The sequence below is a fragment of the Diadema setosum genome, chromosome 11 (assembly GCF_964275005.1).
Source record: "Diadema setosum chromosome 11, eeDiaSeto1, whole genome shotgun sequence".
NCBI classification, from domain to species: Eukaryota; Metazoa; Echinodermata; class Echinoidea; order Diadematoida; family Diadematidae; genus Diadema; species Diadema setosum.
Genome location: NC_092695.1, coordinates 27,689,258 through 27,704,790, shown reverse-complemented (window position 1 = coordinate 27,704,790; position 15,533 = coordinate 27,689,258). Strand labels below are relative to the sequence as shown.

General features: G+C 37.1%; 1 protein-coding gene across 1 annotated transcript in view; it reads left to right on the top strand.

Moving 5' to 3' along the window:
• Positions 1-8,579: 8,579 nt before the first annotated feature.
• The window catches only part of LOC140234718 (cytoplasmic FMR1-interacting protein 2-like), a 46,448-nt gene continuing 39,494 nt past the window's right edge, over positions 8,580-15,533 (top strand). Inside the window, exon 1 of the mRNA XM_072314752.1 lies at positions 8,580-8,685. The gene's annotated coding sequence lies outside the window, so the exon portion shown is untranslated. The remainder of the gene's footprint in view (positions 8,686-15,533) is intronic.

Here is a 15,533-nt window from a genome sequence, read left to right as displayed (position 1 = left end):
TATGGTTGCACAATCACCTTTTAATTCAACAGATGAGATAAACCCATGGAAAATTGAATCAAAATGTTGAAAAGTTGTAGTTTTTAAAGTGTATGGGCGTCCTGAAACTACCCAATTTTCTCAGATTTCTTAGCCAACTTTCTACAGTTTTGAGATACCCTCAAGTCCTGCTCCAAAATATGACACATTGCTGTTGGATTAGAGTGCTGTGGCTGTACATATCACTCTTGCCCCCCGGCCCGACGTTGGCGCTGCGGTAATTTTCCACTGGAGTCAGACAGTCAGACAGTCATTCATAGCCAACTTCCTCCCAGAGTATCACTGGCAGGAAGATGCCACTTCCATGTGGGGGGGAAATGAGACACAAGCCCCTCATTTCCTTTCGCTTTCTGCAGGCAAGTCCACGCAGGCTCCTTTGCCGGAGGCTGCGTCTTGCGTACAGGCACCCCCTGTTGGAGGCACTGTGGCATTAGCCAATGGTCGCCCAGGGGGGAGTGATTAGTCCATCCTGAAAGTAGTTCTGGCTAGAAACTTGTCTATGCATGAATCACGAAGTTTGTGTCGAAAAAAAAGAAAGAAAGAAGAAATCCAACAACCTGCATTGACTTGCCTTGTCATTATGACAAAAACTAAAACAAAGTTTTGGCCGTTTTCACATCTGTTTTCCTTTTTTTCTGCCTTGACTTTGGAAACCTTCTGTATCATTTGTAAATGTTGACAGTGTGTCCCTTATTCTGAAGCCTAGCATGGTTGAAGACGAATGTTTTTACATTTATCGACACAAATTCAGAGATTAGCTTCACAGAGTATCCACTGTAGATTATGTAGCAAGCAAACACTGCCATTGAAATGCAAGTAGAAGTAGATATTTGATATAGATTTAGACATAAAGACTGAAAAAAAAAAGAAATTAAAAAATGTGAAAATGAGATTTGAATGATAGTACAAAAAATCCTGTGTGACAGGCAGTACTTGAAAAAGAATACATTTTGAAGGACATTATTTATTGTTATTCAAAGGAAAGTGGAGACTGAATGACACAAACTCATGACTAGTTGGATAGTATACTGAGAAATGAACAGACTTGTAAATAATGTACAAAACCTGTTTCGTGTTTCTCTGTGTTTGTGATACCAGTTGATTTGTGTTGTTTGTGGTAAACACTTGTTCCAGAGCTCATGAAAAGAGCAAAATAAATTTGAAATAGAAAAGACTATTTGTTCTCATTTGAGGTACACTGTATATGTGGTTCATCGCAAAACTAGGGCAAATTCTTAAAAAGTTGTGTTCAAATCCTATGCTGTTTAAAACGTCCAAGTGATATCGCTGGCCCTCAGCGGAGAGTAAGCTGTACATTAAAATGATTGGATTTCATAACATTTTTAGGGAGGGATGACTTTCTATGCAAGTTTGAAAATAACCTCGGTGTTTGGTGTATCTCTCGTGTAATTTGAATTGGAAGGCTAAACTGGCCAACGCCTGTTCTCCCAAGATAATATTCACATCTGTATTTTCAGTTTTCGAGAATTAGTGTCTGTCGAGTGTATTCATGTCTGATACGTTTCACTTATTTGTGTCATTACCTCTTTTGTTGGTGTTGGATATATTCCAATTTTGAATCTTGATTTAGGACAGGGAGATTGTGTGACAAAATTGATGTATTTTAACTTGCTTATCAAGCAGCTGATGTACTACATGTATTGTACCTGCTCAGCTATGATCATTATTCTTTTTTTTTTTAAAGATGAACTGTTCCCTGCCAAATCTTTCAAGCTTATTTGCAAACCATACATGATTTTTGCTTTCTTTTGATGGAAAATTGAGTACTTCATGCAACTCTTGTGTTCAGTGTGCATGATTGTCTGCAGTTATCATGCTCCAGCCTCTTACAATGTGTATAACTTGAAGTCAACATACTGTCGACATTGAAAAAAAAAAAATGCACAGAAACATTAACATTTCCCCATTGACACATTGTTATACTGTGCTTATATTATGGATTTTTTTTAAAAATATCTTGTTTTGTGTGTTACCTCTTTTGGAAATCACCCTCTGTATTCTGAAATATTTTCCTGTAAACTTGTAGAAAGGTTTCCTAATTTCTTGCTTTTTGTGCTTTTTTTTTTCTTCTTGTCTGTCATCGTCCCTTCCTGGAAACAAAGAACCAAAGAAACCGTTTTCCTGAAAATGTATTTATTGAACGATGCCCCTGTGTCTTTGAATGACTGTAGTCATGTTTTCCTAAATCTCAATAGGGAAGATAATGGCCCTCGAGGCACATCTTGCAAATGCAACAGAAAGGGAATAGACATATTTTGTTTTGTCCTTTAGTAGTGTGTTTTATCTGATAAAATGTTTAATTTGCCGAATTTTGCACTGTTTGCCTTCGACAGTCCTCTCCTCTCTGAGCGTGTATTATATACTCTTCCCCCCCCCCCCAAAAAAAAAAAAGTTTCAATTAGTCACGTGTGTGCTTTTGTCACTGACACTTGGCATGTGACTGTTGTACATATTAATCTCAGACTGCTATATTGTGTGTTAAGTTATTCCACTTTATCGTTCGTTTCATACTGTCACTATTCCTTACTCGAACATCAGTTTTCATTTTTTTTTTGTGTGAAAGAGATAGAAGGGTTTATGTCATGATAATATTGTGGAGAGTATATTTTGTTTTACCATGGCATATGATGTCACTATAGCAGCATGTTTATTTGTGTTCATGTACATGGAGAGATGTCTTTATGATTGGTATAACTTATAAGAGAAAAAAAAAACAGTTGAGATTTTATCTTGATACGGAGCATTTATCCGTAGGAATTTATATATGATAATGAGAAGACAAGGTATTAGATGTCTTCAAGGCTAGTGCCATGTGTACAACTAATATTGAAGAATGAAAAAACATAATGAAGCAAAACAAGCTGTTGTTTAGAGGCATATGTATTGTAATTAAGGTAAAGGTTCCACTGCAGTCATTTCATATCTCTAGACGCAGAGCAAGGACGAGCCTCCTGCTATCATTAGCGTTGCACATCATTCCATGTTCAAATCTTTATGTCTGTAATCAGCAACCATTCATGGGAATGTTGTAAAAATGCTTGATCAAGCTTGATAAAGGGACAATCGTTTCATTTTGGAATTTCATGATAGTCGTGGTTCATGGTGTTTGTCACCTAATTTTTACATTCCATCTTTCCATTACTACTTACTTGGTAATTATTCACGCACGAAAACCTCTGAACCATTCAGTGTATCGTGCAAGGCACGTAATCATTCAATTGATAATGTTAGGACAGAACACCTACAAATCCAATGGCAACTTGTTTGTGTTATTAGCCTGAAAACTGTTTGACCAGTGTGTTGCCTTTAATAATTGTGGTGAATGTCGTCTATGTGTCAATTTCAACATCCCTACCCCAACCCCTTAGTTCTTTTCGGTTAATGTAAGCTGACTGAACTGTTGAATACCTAGCCTGTTGTGCCGATATTTTTCCCCCATTTGTGTGGAACAAGAACACCAGAGAAAATAAAAAATATAAAACTGTACAGATTTTTGCATTGTCTATTTTTTCCCCCTGTGGAATGATTGTGGTTGAGACCCTGAAACAGTGTCTGACATGAGGTACATGTAGGTAGAGAGAGAAATAGTGAGAGAGAAAGAAAGAGAGAGAGGGAGGGAGCAAGATGGAGGAGACTGATACTGTATGTACAAGGGTGTACTTTGTGTAATTTTATTTGCACACATGTATACATGTGTATACATACATGCACAGGCCTACATAGATGCATATATATGTGTTATACATACATACAAATGTATATACATACATACAAACATATGCATACTTACATTCATACATACTTATATACATGAATACATATATGCATACATACATGTACATGCATACATAAAGAAGATAAAACGGAAGAGAAACAACTGGGCCCCATTTCATAAAAAGTTGATATGACAGCAACTCTTGCTGGAATGGCAATTGTCATGGTAACAACAAGAATCCAGCTTCCTGATTGGCTGTTGCTATTGGAAGTTGCCATTCCAGCAAGAGTTGCTATCCTAACATGTTTTATGAAATGGGGCCCTGGTGCTGTACAGGTCAATGGAGTGAGGAAGAGGTCTCTCTGAGTTCGATGACAAACGTTTCTGTACATGTTTTATTTTGTATTCATTTGATTTGAATGTAAGCACATTGAGACGAGACATGGGCTTTTACAAGGGAAAATATCACGAACAAATGCATGTTAAATACCTTCAGGGCATGAATATATTGTAGCCCATATGGAGAGGCTTGCATACCAAAGGATTTCCAGTGATCAAGAACTTATTTTAACGTGACTGTGCTGTGCCAGCAGAACGAGGAAAGTCAATTTGAAGATCCGTTTAGGTCCTTGTACACTCTAAAAAAAATAGGCTCAACTTAACTGCTTTACGTGACCCACTGGGAGCACCTTTATGGGTGCAATTTTGCACCTTTCAGACCAGAAATATGCACCCGCACAGGAGCAAACTTGAAGCTTTTCTTCTTAGAATGTAGAGTAGAATAACAAGTTTCAATCTTTACAGTGAAAGTCAATTCTGTGCTTAGAGACGTATTGTGAAGACATAAACAATCAAACATATTATAACAATGAAAGTTAAAATTGGAGGAAAGGTGAGAAAGTTATTTAACTTTCAGGTTTCTCATGTTATCCCATTAATACAGAGTAGTGAAATTCAGTCGAGACGCTAGTATGCTAATTACCTGAGAAAATGATATCAAGGCCTTGCAGGTCTTCACTAGATTTGTATGAATCAAAGGGTTAAGATTTATGATTCTTTACATTGAATTTTTCTTTGAAGTTCTAACAATATTTAGCAGTGATGACTATATACAGGAGGGGTCTGACCCTGAAATTTCGACAAGAAGAAAAAGTTTGTTATCATTACAGGTACAAACTAGTGGAAATGATATGAGGCCATACGCTGTTGCCTCTTTGGATTTAAGGACTAACAATCAGGGAATTGTCTTGTAGGCCCTATGCGAGACAGCGTTTGCTGTCAAATTAACTGGCATGTACTAAAGCTGGAGTAGTGACATCTTACACAGATCATTTCTGTTAGAAAAACAAACAAAAATACAAACACGGTCGTTCAGTAGCCATTTCCTTATGATAGGTTCACAGTATAACGAGTCAGGACGGGGTTCCCTTTGGTTTGTCTATTCGTCGAGTCACGCTCGAAGAATCGTAATGCAGTCATCGTCTAAGCAAGGAGGTTCAAGAACCTCCTTGGTCTAAGTGTCATTACCAGATGTTCTACTAGTAGACTCCCTACGCCTTTATAGATGGGTTCGTTCGTCGTGTTTATGCCTTTTGAATGAATTGATGAAGGAAAAAAAATTCTCCTCGAAATTATATTTTTCTGCTACTCCTAACCTGTCTTTCAAAATAATGTTTAACAGAATTCGGGTTTGTACCTCCTTGTAAATGATACCCAGCTGTTGCTAAACTTCTGGTTACTATGATGAATCTGATCGATGATTGATCACGTGGCTCTGGAAGACGTTGAGGGCGTCGGACAGTACTCTGCATGCTATCGAGTTGATGAAAAAAAAAGAATATTATATGATGATGCCTTTAATTGATGCCCCTATCAAATTATCATACATAGACTATAGGCTTCCAGACAACACACTCCAGCAGAGGAGCAGCTATAGACCTACTGCATCGGTACAAATCTGTGGATCTGTGGTTCCTCCGCCCACCTTCCTGCTAAATGTGTGTACCATCAACTCAATTACGAAATACATTCGTATCTGTCACGCTAATTACCAGCACGCGGTCAATTGCTGGCGCTGTTACGATCTACATGCGAAAATCCATTAAGCGCTGTAATCTGTATACCGATTTTTTTTTTTCTTCTGTATATTAGAGTAGGCCCTACTACATAATTTACTTTTCATGTTTATATCATCCGTGATGTCATTTTTTCATCTCCATAAAGGTTCACTCAGTTTGTTAAAGATAGATTTGAACTACAGGAAGTCAACATGAATTGAGAAACCAAACTCAAACCGACAGACCAACGTCTAATGGAAAGCAGTGTTTTAACAACATTACTGATTGAAGCAGGGAGGTGGCGCCTCCCTGATTGAAGTTACTGTGACAACAGTTTGGTTAAAACCATGTGTATCACGAACATATTTCAAGTATTTGCAGTGATAGGATCTGAAATACATTGTATTGAGACTTGAAAATGGGATTACAAACGTCTTCATGATCCAGACTCCTGATGACGCCAGTTATTTTCCAAAATTATCTCTTTGCAACTATGAATGATCATTAGTAGTCTATCAACTAGTGACTTTTGTTGAGAAAACTATCAGATGACTGCTTGTTTCTAAACTAATAAGTCCTAGAGGTGGAGAATGAATAGGGCCTACCTTCTATAGCTGCAACCGTTCGCAGTACAGTGGACCGGAATCCCCCTTGGAAAAAAAAAAAAAAAAAAAAAAAAAAAGCTGCCACAAAACGAATCAGTTATGATTTCTAAACCACCATTTACGTAAAGCAATGATGTAAATTGTAGATGCCCCCCCCCCAAAAAAAAAGCAAACCAAAGACAAACAGCACAAAACAAACAAAAACAGCAACAAATTTGGGGCTTTGTCAAACTAGGGTTATCCAAAGTTTTCACTATTAGAAGCTAACCTATTCCCATTATATTCAAAACTTTTATAAATTCTCCTTGAAAAATGTAAGAATTGATTTTCTCGAAAAAAAAAAATCAGTTAGACCCCCTGCAGCTTATAGGTTATTTCATAATGGTAAATGTTCTAGTATAGAGAACTTCGAAAACAATGATAGAAATTGTAATCAGGGTTAATACTCTGTAAACTTATAGGCCATCGTGAAAGGACCTTTTTTTTGTGTGTTTATCTATTTATTATAACTCAGTCCATCAAAAAGCCCTATTGATAATGGCAGTAAATTACAATCCAAGTGTCCCATATAAAAAGAAGCCACACAAAACAGCTCTTCCGAAAACACTGACGTTGTTTAATCTTGGCAAAGAAGAGTAACAAGTTATGCAAAACTAATCTTGTCTCTATACCTACATTGTTGGTGGCCATGCAGGAAAGCAAGTAAGTTTGTAACATTATTATATGCATTTGTATTTGGGATCAAAATGTATCCTCTAGTGATTGGTTGAAAGAGCTTCACGTGATTATGTGTATTTGCGACTACCGTATTTCAAAATGTTGGCATGTTTGACATTCCATAAATACTTTTTGGAAAATGACGTCACTTTTTGTATCACATTTCCAAAGTGTTTGTGAAATGATTTCACAAAGCAATTGTGACATCACAAGGCACTTATGACATCGCGCGCTGCTTTCTACCTTCATGAAACGTCACAAAACAATTATTGTGACATAACAAAGCAATTCTGACATCGCGCACTACTTCGTAAGTGACATAACCCCTCCCCCCCCCCCCCCGCTACGTACGGTCAAGTGCCTGCCTATGATATTTGGTGACTGTCAATCCACAACATCGCATCCACCACACGAGTTCTCGCCTCATTTCCCATCAGTTTCATTTTACATCCAAATATAAAACAATTAGTATTTAGAGTTTCTGGTTAACACTTTGTATGGGCCTCGGTGCCTCCAAAAGTAGGCCATAGCGGGTTACCCCTTCACTTTATGCCCTCAGTGAATATTATAGTAGCCATAGGCCTACTATTTTGGAGTCACCCATATTTTTTTTTTTTTTTTTACCAGAAACTTCACGACAAAGTGTATGGTAGAGAAGGTTTTCCTGGCCAATTTCGTAAATTGTTATCCATTTTCATTTCATGTGCATTCAAATTCGTATGTTTGAAGCGATGGAGTGAATTAGGTCAAACGATTTCAGGTGTAGCGCTTTCAAATTTGTTTTCAGGCATCCCAGAATCGTCATATTTTGATGTAAGCTTTAATTTGGTGTTCGGGCATGAATTTTCAAATCTTTTCATGCAAATAAATCAGTTAAATGGGTTTGATGACAATTTTGATTGAGCGATTGATTTTCACAACTAATCATTCAATGTCGTTATAACGTAACTTTTTCTAATATCTAGTCATTGCGATCAGCATTTTTTATTTGAACATCTAGATTTTTTTCTTTTGCTAAACAAAGAAATATGAACCTCAATGTAAATCCTTCTTTTCATCATTATCTGACATGTTAAATAACCAAAACTGCAGAAAATGCATGCGCATTCAATGAATTAGAATACCCAAATGTGAGGAGGTGCCACATTACTTAATTTTAATACCGATTTCGAATGCTTCTAACATGAAATTGAACGACAAAACAATAATTTTACGAAGTAATTGGTAGGGAAAAACATTTCATGATACGCGCCGCACCTGCTGTTTGTTGCAAGAAGTGCCGCCCGCACGCGCGCGTATTTCGACGATGTGACCACAGAAGTTCTGTCCACTTGACTGCTGTCTTATCTGTGGATGGAGCTAGCTAGCGAGCTAGTAGCTGTGGATCTGTGTGTGACGCGCGCTGTTTTGTTTTCGCCATGTTGGGCTAGGCAGTAACTTCCGGGGACTGACTGGGAGACCATGTCATAACGATCCGAAACATCTCAAGATAATCCAGTTATAACGTGCCTAGCTCTTAGCAAAGTAGAAGGTTGGTACCTTGTTTTCTCTTTTTGTCATTTAGCCGGTTTTTGTTATAATTTTCACAACAATACTGTCTGTACATTGTCATTTTGCCCTTCTCCTATACGATTTGATATTAATGGTAGAAACATCGATCGTAATCTTTTCAGCCCCACATACTTGATTGTATGTAGTGCTGTAGAATTGTCTGGCTTAGTAGTGAGTAGACTAGACGTGTATGGTTGAGGGGTCTAGATATCGCGCACGAAAATTTGAAATGCTCTTATAATAGAAGTTATTCCATAATCGTACCTGAATTTCTCAATGAATATCACGAAAATGCAGAAAAATCACCTCCCAGAATCTCCTGATGATACGATGACGGAGTAGTGCGCTGTCGCCGTTTGTATGTCGAACTTTTTTTTTATGCGTTCACCTTCTCGGGGTATGTAAAGATCGCGCAGCTGCCCTATGTAGTTTCATGCGTGAAAGTGTCTGCCCCTCTCTGCGGCTGTAGCGTGCTTCGGCTTTCGTAGAATATTATCAACGATCGATCGAACAAATTACGAATTCTATCGGCTACGATCATCATCATACGAACGAGACAAGCGAGACGACACGTCTAGGCTACAACATCCTTAAAAAAAGATTTTAAGCTAGACAGGTAGGTAAATTATAATGTAAAAAATTGGAAATTTAGTGAAAAATTTGTTCCAAAAAATTGGAAATTTGGTGCAAAATTTGTTTGAAATCAAAATTTCTTACCTGCTTTCTTCTCATGTTTAGCGGTTGTCAGGTATTTTTATTCCATGGGCGTATCGGCAAATTTTGCGCTTAGTCCTACGCGTAATATTGCTTGCTATACGCAGTTACGCTATGCGCGATCATTACGTCCCTGCGCGAGACCTAGTACCCTTACTATACGTGTACAAGTAACGTTAGTGCCTGCGATTGTATTGTGTGTATTGTTTTGTCGTTCAATTTCATGTTAAAAGTAGTGCCTAGCTAGGAACTGCAAGTTCAGTCTGGAGGGTTATAGTTTGCGGTTTGCCGCCTTACGTACTTTCGGTGTCTACAAATGAAGTTATGCATCTTCTGACTAACCTAGCTAACATTAACAATTAACATTGACATTGTTCATGTTGTTAGGTATCTATTCTGTTGAGTGTTGTTGTCTAACCTGTTCACTGACAAGTCATTGGTATTAAATGGTGTGATGTTAGAATGTAAGAAATAAAATTTACTGCAGCATGATTGATAAAGCAGTGTAACGTTAGAGACAGTTCCCTCATTAGTACATTACCTGATCCTAGCTACACTACTGTCTAGGCCTACTGTCACTGACTGTAGGCCTATATGTCGTGTCCTGACTGTGCAGTGTGTGCGTGTGGTGTGTGGCGTGAGTACTGACTATCTACTGTATACGCTATTAATCATTTTCGCTTGCAGATATTTCTGCAAATGAGGAGGTCATGGACATTTTCATGAGATGTTGTGTTCGCGAATTGACACAGCCACAGAGGCCTTAATAAGTGCACTTTTACCTTGGCTTAGCGCATATATGGTGACATTTTTGTGTATTGTTAAATTCGTGGTCCATGTGTGATTCACGAAAATAATGGCTTATACAGTAAAATGAGGAGATGGTAATGTGGTATTGCAGTGGTAATTAATTTAAGTGGTAATGGTAAATAGTCTGTATTTAGGTCTAGGCCTACTATAGTACAAGTAGATACTAGTAGTAGTTGACCAAAAGATCAGTCTGCAGTTTATATCATTGAGAATATTTTGTGGGGACTGTATGTCTGGCCTCATGGAATCCCCACCTATACAGACTGAAATGAAAGCTGTGAAACTTGATACAGGATACTGTAGGGTAATGCTGTAAGGGAACATTGTAATGTGTAAACGGTTGTAACAGATACGCCGAGAGAGGGCGGGAGGAACGAAAGATGGCGACTGTCCACGGAGGACTTACGTTGACGTTTCGGTACCAAAGACCGAATTAAAGTGTTCGAAAGGCAATTCCCTGTCTGGTTCTAGTGTCATTCCCTGTTGTGCAAAGTTGTCCCCTTTCAATGCTCTCGCACCGAAACTGATTTGCTAGTGATCAGTTATCAGTTTATCACCAAAGACATACTTGCCAACTAGTAAGTTTTTATCAGATTCAGTAAGATTTTTTACGTTAAAAATGGCAAAATCAGATTTTCTGTCAGAGAAATCAGATTTTTGAAAAATATTTAGATATACCTTTCATGTGTATTTTCTGAAGATTTGACCGAAAGTAAGATTTTTAACTTCAGTTTACATATAAAATAAGATTTTTGCAATCCACGAGTAAGATATTTCATCTTGAAATGTTGGCAGGTACAGTATGCAAAGAGTATACTATAGAAGCGCACACAGTTTTATAACCTTTGTTGGTTATCACCATGTGTTAAATAGTGCATGTAATTTATGAATTAGCATGTCAATGAGCTGGTAGCTGTGTCTTTTTCCATGAAAATTCCACCCAAATCTGGGATATTTCAAACAGCTGGTGAGTGCATTATGTTCATGAAATGTTAATTTTACTCAGTCAACTGGCAGGCCTCCGAAAAGACGCTTATTTTATTTTCAGCGCGGTCGCGGTGACCTTCGCATGACGTCTCGAACCGAAGAAAACATCCCCTTTTCAAACTGCGATATCTCCATGACTAATCAATGCTTTTCAACGATTTCTTTTGCATCTTTATGTTTAAGGACAAAATGTACTAGACATGTAAAAATAAAAATTTTCCTCACTCAGAAAAATATAGTAAATGGAGGATAAAAGTGAGATCAAAATCACAAGATCAAAAATTGAGAAAGGACTGTATATTTCAATATCATTTGCTTCTGAGCCCACTAAAATCATACATCATTCGAAGCGAAATTTATCTAGGTTTTCAGAAATACCACTATTTTTTAAACATTGCCTGTAGAAGGGTCAGGATCCATCAAAATAGCATCCATGTACACATCCAAAAATGCTCAAAACTTGGCGAAGTCGCAGACGACCTTAGTTAGCCAATCACAACCCCGCGCTGTGACATCATTGGCATGGCGATTCTGCTGAATGAACGAGGGCAACTCGAAGCACTCCAAAAACGCTAGAATCGCTTCAAATTCTGTTCATTGTTGCTTTTTTGTGTAACAATTATCAGAATGATATTTTCTGTCTTTTCTTTTCTTATATCACTGTCGTAAATGAGAGAAAATGACTCACGTCCACAAAAACTTACATCAGTCCCACATATTGAAAATTGTGCTGTTCAGTTGCACTACCAGGGGGCCATACCTACTGTATAGCTCGGCCTTGGTCGTGTGATCGTGTACATCACGACTTGTTGACAAGATACAAGTGTTGCCATGTAATTGTTGTTTTGATATATCTAGTTAAAATGGGTATCTGATTCTACACAAAAATTAACAGTGGCCAAGATAAAACTTACAGGTTATAAACCCTGTCAGACTTTTATACTTTTTGTGAATGAATCGTTTGTTATGAGTTATATGGTACCGGTATGTAGAGTCGGTGGGGGAATGGTTAGCATCTTCAGGGAATTTACCGACACATCTGCACAAGAAACATACAACATATCAAATTCGGTAGAAGCATGCATATCACACACACACACACACACACACACACACACACACACACACAAGGGTAACTAATTGTCCTGTAATTGAGTTAATGACGACTACCGTAGTTGAGAAAATACTGAACAAGCATAGCTGTGCTATTCAATGTGTTGATTAAACAAGTTTTCTTCAAATTACACATGTATATAGGAACTGTATTCTGGTTATAATTATTTGTTTGTCTTGAATTTTGACAAGCTTCTTTTTTTTTGATAGTTGTGATTCTTTGTTATATTGCGTGTTGAATTGTTGTTATTTATTAATAGGCTTCTAAATTTCAACCGCTGATTAGAAAAAAAAAAAATCTATGTAGATCATTTCATTGAGATTATACTTAAATAAAAATGTGTGACTGTAAATATACACAGCTTTAAATGGGCAAAATATAATCACACCCTTGTCACACTTTATACAATGTACATTTGTGAATAATAACATTTGATGGTACATGTACAGTTTATGAAGGGATAAGCCTATACCAGGTAGTGCTGGCGGTGGAGGTGGTTGAAGTCTTCAGGGAATTTATCAACATACAAACTGATATTCTCATTCTGCATTGGAGACATGCAACACACTTTTTTCCCCAAAAGAAACATGCTCATATAAAACACAAGAAGCAAGTCCTTCCAATCATCACAAAATAACATAGAGACAGCACACATGAATCCCAACATAACTTATGTTTAATAATATATGTGAAAACAAAATCACATACATTGTGCCAATAACTGCTTCTCTTTCAGAAAAAAAAAATCAAATGCAAATACAATGCACCAAAATACTGTATGCACTTATCATTTTGCTTAATCATGCAACACTTAGAAAACTAACAGTTTTTCAAAATCGGTAAACTTTTGTAATGAAATCTTGATAATGTTAATTGCATTTTTAGGAAGCTCAATGTGCATTGTACATGTACATACATGTATTATATCTAACTTTACTGAAACGGACTTCCGGCTTATATTTTGTACATTATACAGGCATACCTGTGGGTGTCTATAGAATCTTCTCGAACATAGCAAATGATTAAAAGCAAGAATGTTTATTTTTACAATGGCTTAAACAGGAAAAGTGTAACAAACACATACTTTCTTTCACTGTCTCACATTCCATTACTGTGTCAGCATCCGTCTCCAGATGAAATATACAGTTGTACTCATACGGGATGTAAACCCCTTGAAGGGGTTGGGTGGCTGAGTTGGAAATCGGGAGGCTTTAGAAGAGGGGCCATCCTTCTTCACCGGCCACTCTTACGTTTTTTCCATTTTTGTTTATTTGTTAGTTTGCGATTTTTTTTAAAGTTTCTTCTTTCACGCTTCCTAAAGGTTGCCTTTTTATTAACAGCCTTTGTATTTGCTGTAATGAACAAAGTAAAATTTTACACAAGTTGATGCAAGAGCAGTTGAACAATTTGGTTGCAACGTATTATCATATGTACCGGTAAACCCGGGTATCTATCGTGCAAACAATCACAGCCCAACCTGGCAAGAATTCCACTCAAAAGGATTTTTGTTGTTGGGTACTTTTCACGTGCTAAGTTATATAACTTCTGAGAAGAATGTCTATCAATATTCCGCACACTTGACGAAAGGCCGTTTGTACCTACATACGCGTAAATGTGCTGCATCACCTCCACTAGTGTCAATGTCACACAGTTCAATCTTTTCCACTAAATAAGAGATTTTTTGCTCCAGGGTAACAAATACTTGTGCATCATTCCGATCCAGTTCCAGATTCTGTACCATTGAAACACCATGGATGTGAACCTTCAGCCATCTATAAAAGAAATGCAGAAAAGGAAAGAAAATAAACATCATGACTGCACTGTTAAACATCAAAGAAACTCAAGAAAAATATTTTCAAAAAAAAATGTTTCAATGAATCTATAAATGCTATACAAGCAAAGATAAAGAACAAATTTTATATTTCAGGAAAAGATTTTAATGAATTTCATAGTTTTAAATTCCAGTGCAAATGATTGGACCCCTCCCCCCCCCCCAAAAAAAAAAAAAAACAAAAAAAACAAAAACAAAAACAAAAACAAAAACAGAAAAGACAGAAAGAGAGAGATAAATTCTCACAGGATTTTGCTCAATACCTGCCAACACACACACACAACAAATGTCAGAATTATTACCCTTTTGTTTAGTGAGTATCATTCAGGAAAATGATGGGGGGGGGGGGGGTTGACACCCCCTTTCCCCACTGTTATGCTAATGGTACCAGCCATCTTCAAGTGCTATGGACATTAATGTTGACATGCATAAACAAACAAAACCCTACAAAAGTATAATTATTTTATTTCATTATTTAAGGACATAAGTTACAGTACTATAGACTTTCTTTTACATACAGTGTGCCTACAAATTGTACATAGGACATTGAAAGATGAACAACACTACTTGTGAGGATCAGGGTGAAACCCCAGGTGGAGTAGTACACTATACAGCGTTATACATATTATATCTTCATATGACAACCCAGACTACTGCAAGAATCTTCAGAACTGGAGTCTGAAGGAGGGACTTAAATCTGCAGAAGAAAAAAAGGAGGAAAAAAAGAAAGATCAGAACATGAATTTACTTACTCAGTCATTTTGCTTGAAGGAGCTATCCCACAGTGGAGTTTCTGCATTTCTGGGAACCGACTCAGTAAGTGGAATGTGCTACATGATGAAGTTCGAAGCCAGGAACTTTCCTTGAATGTCCAGTATTTTGACTGCAAGGAATTCAGAAAGAAGATGTTAAACAATCAAAATACAATGTATGATAGATTCCAGTTACCATGGTTACTGATCTATTCTCTAATACTTATATAAATGTACAATGATAGCCTAAAGCTTCGAATTGACGGGTAAATATAGACACCCTAAAATTTTTTAACGCGGACATACTTGTAGTTAGCCTAATTGAAAACCAAGGTCTACATGTACACATTAGCCTGAACAGATGCAATGCGACAACAGTGTACAGCTGTTTGTACATAACAACCTGTGTACAGCCAGGAAAATAAAACAAAAATTAATTTGATGAAAAATAAACTCTGAAAACAGTCAATCAATGTGCTACATTTGTACATGTAGGCCCAGCCGTGTGCCTTTACTACAGTTGTACATTCAGTTCTTCTTCTTCTTCTTCTTCTTCTTCTTCTTCTATATGTGGTATATATCACTTTGTAAAAGTTAACATAAAACAATTTTTGTTTGTT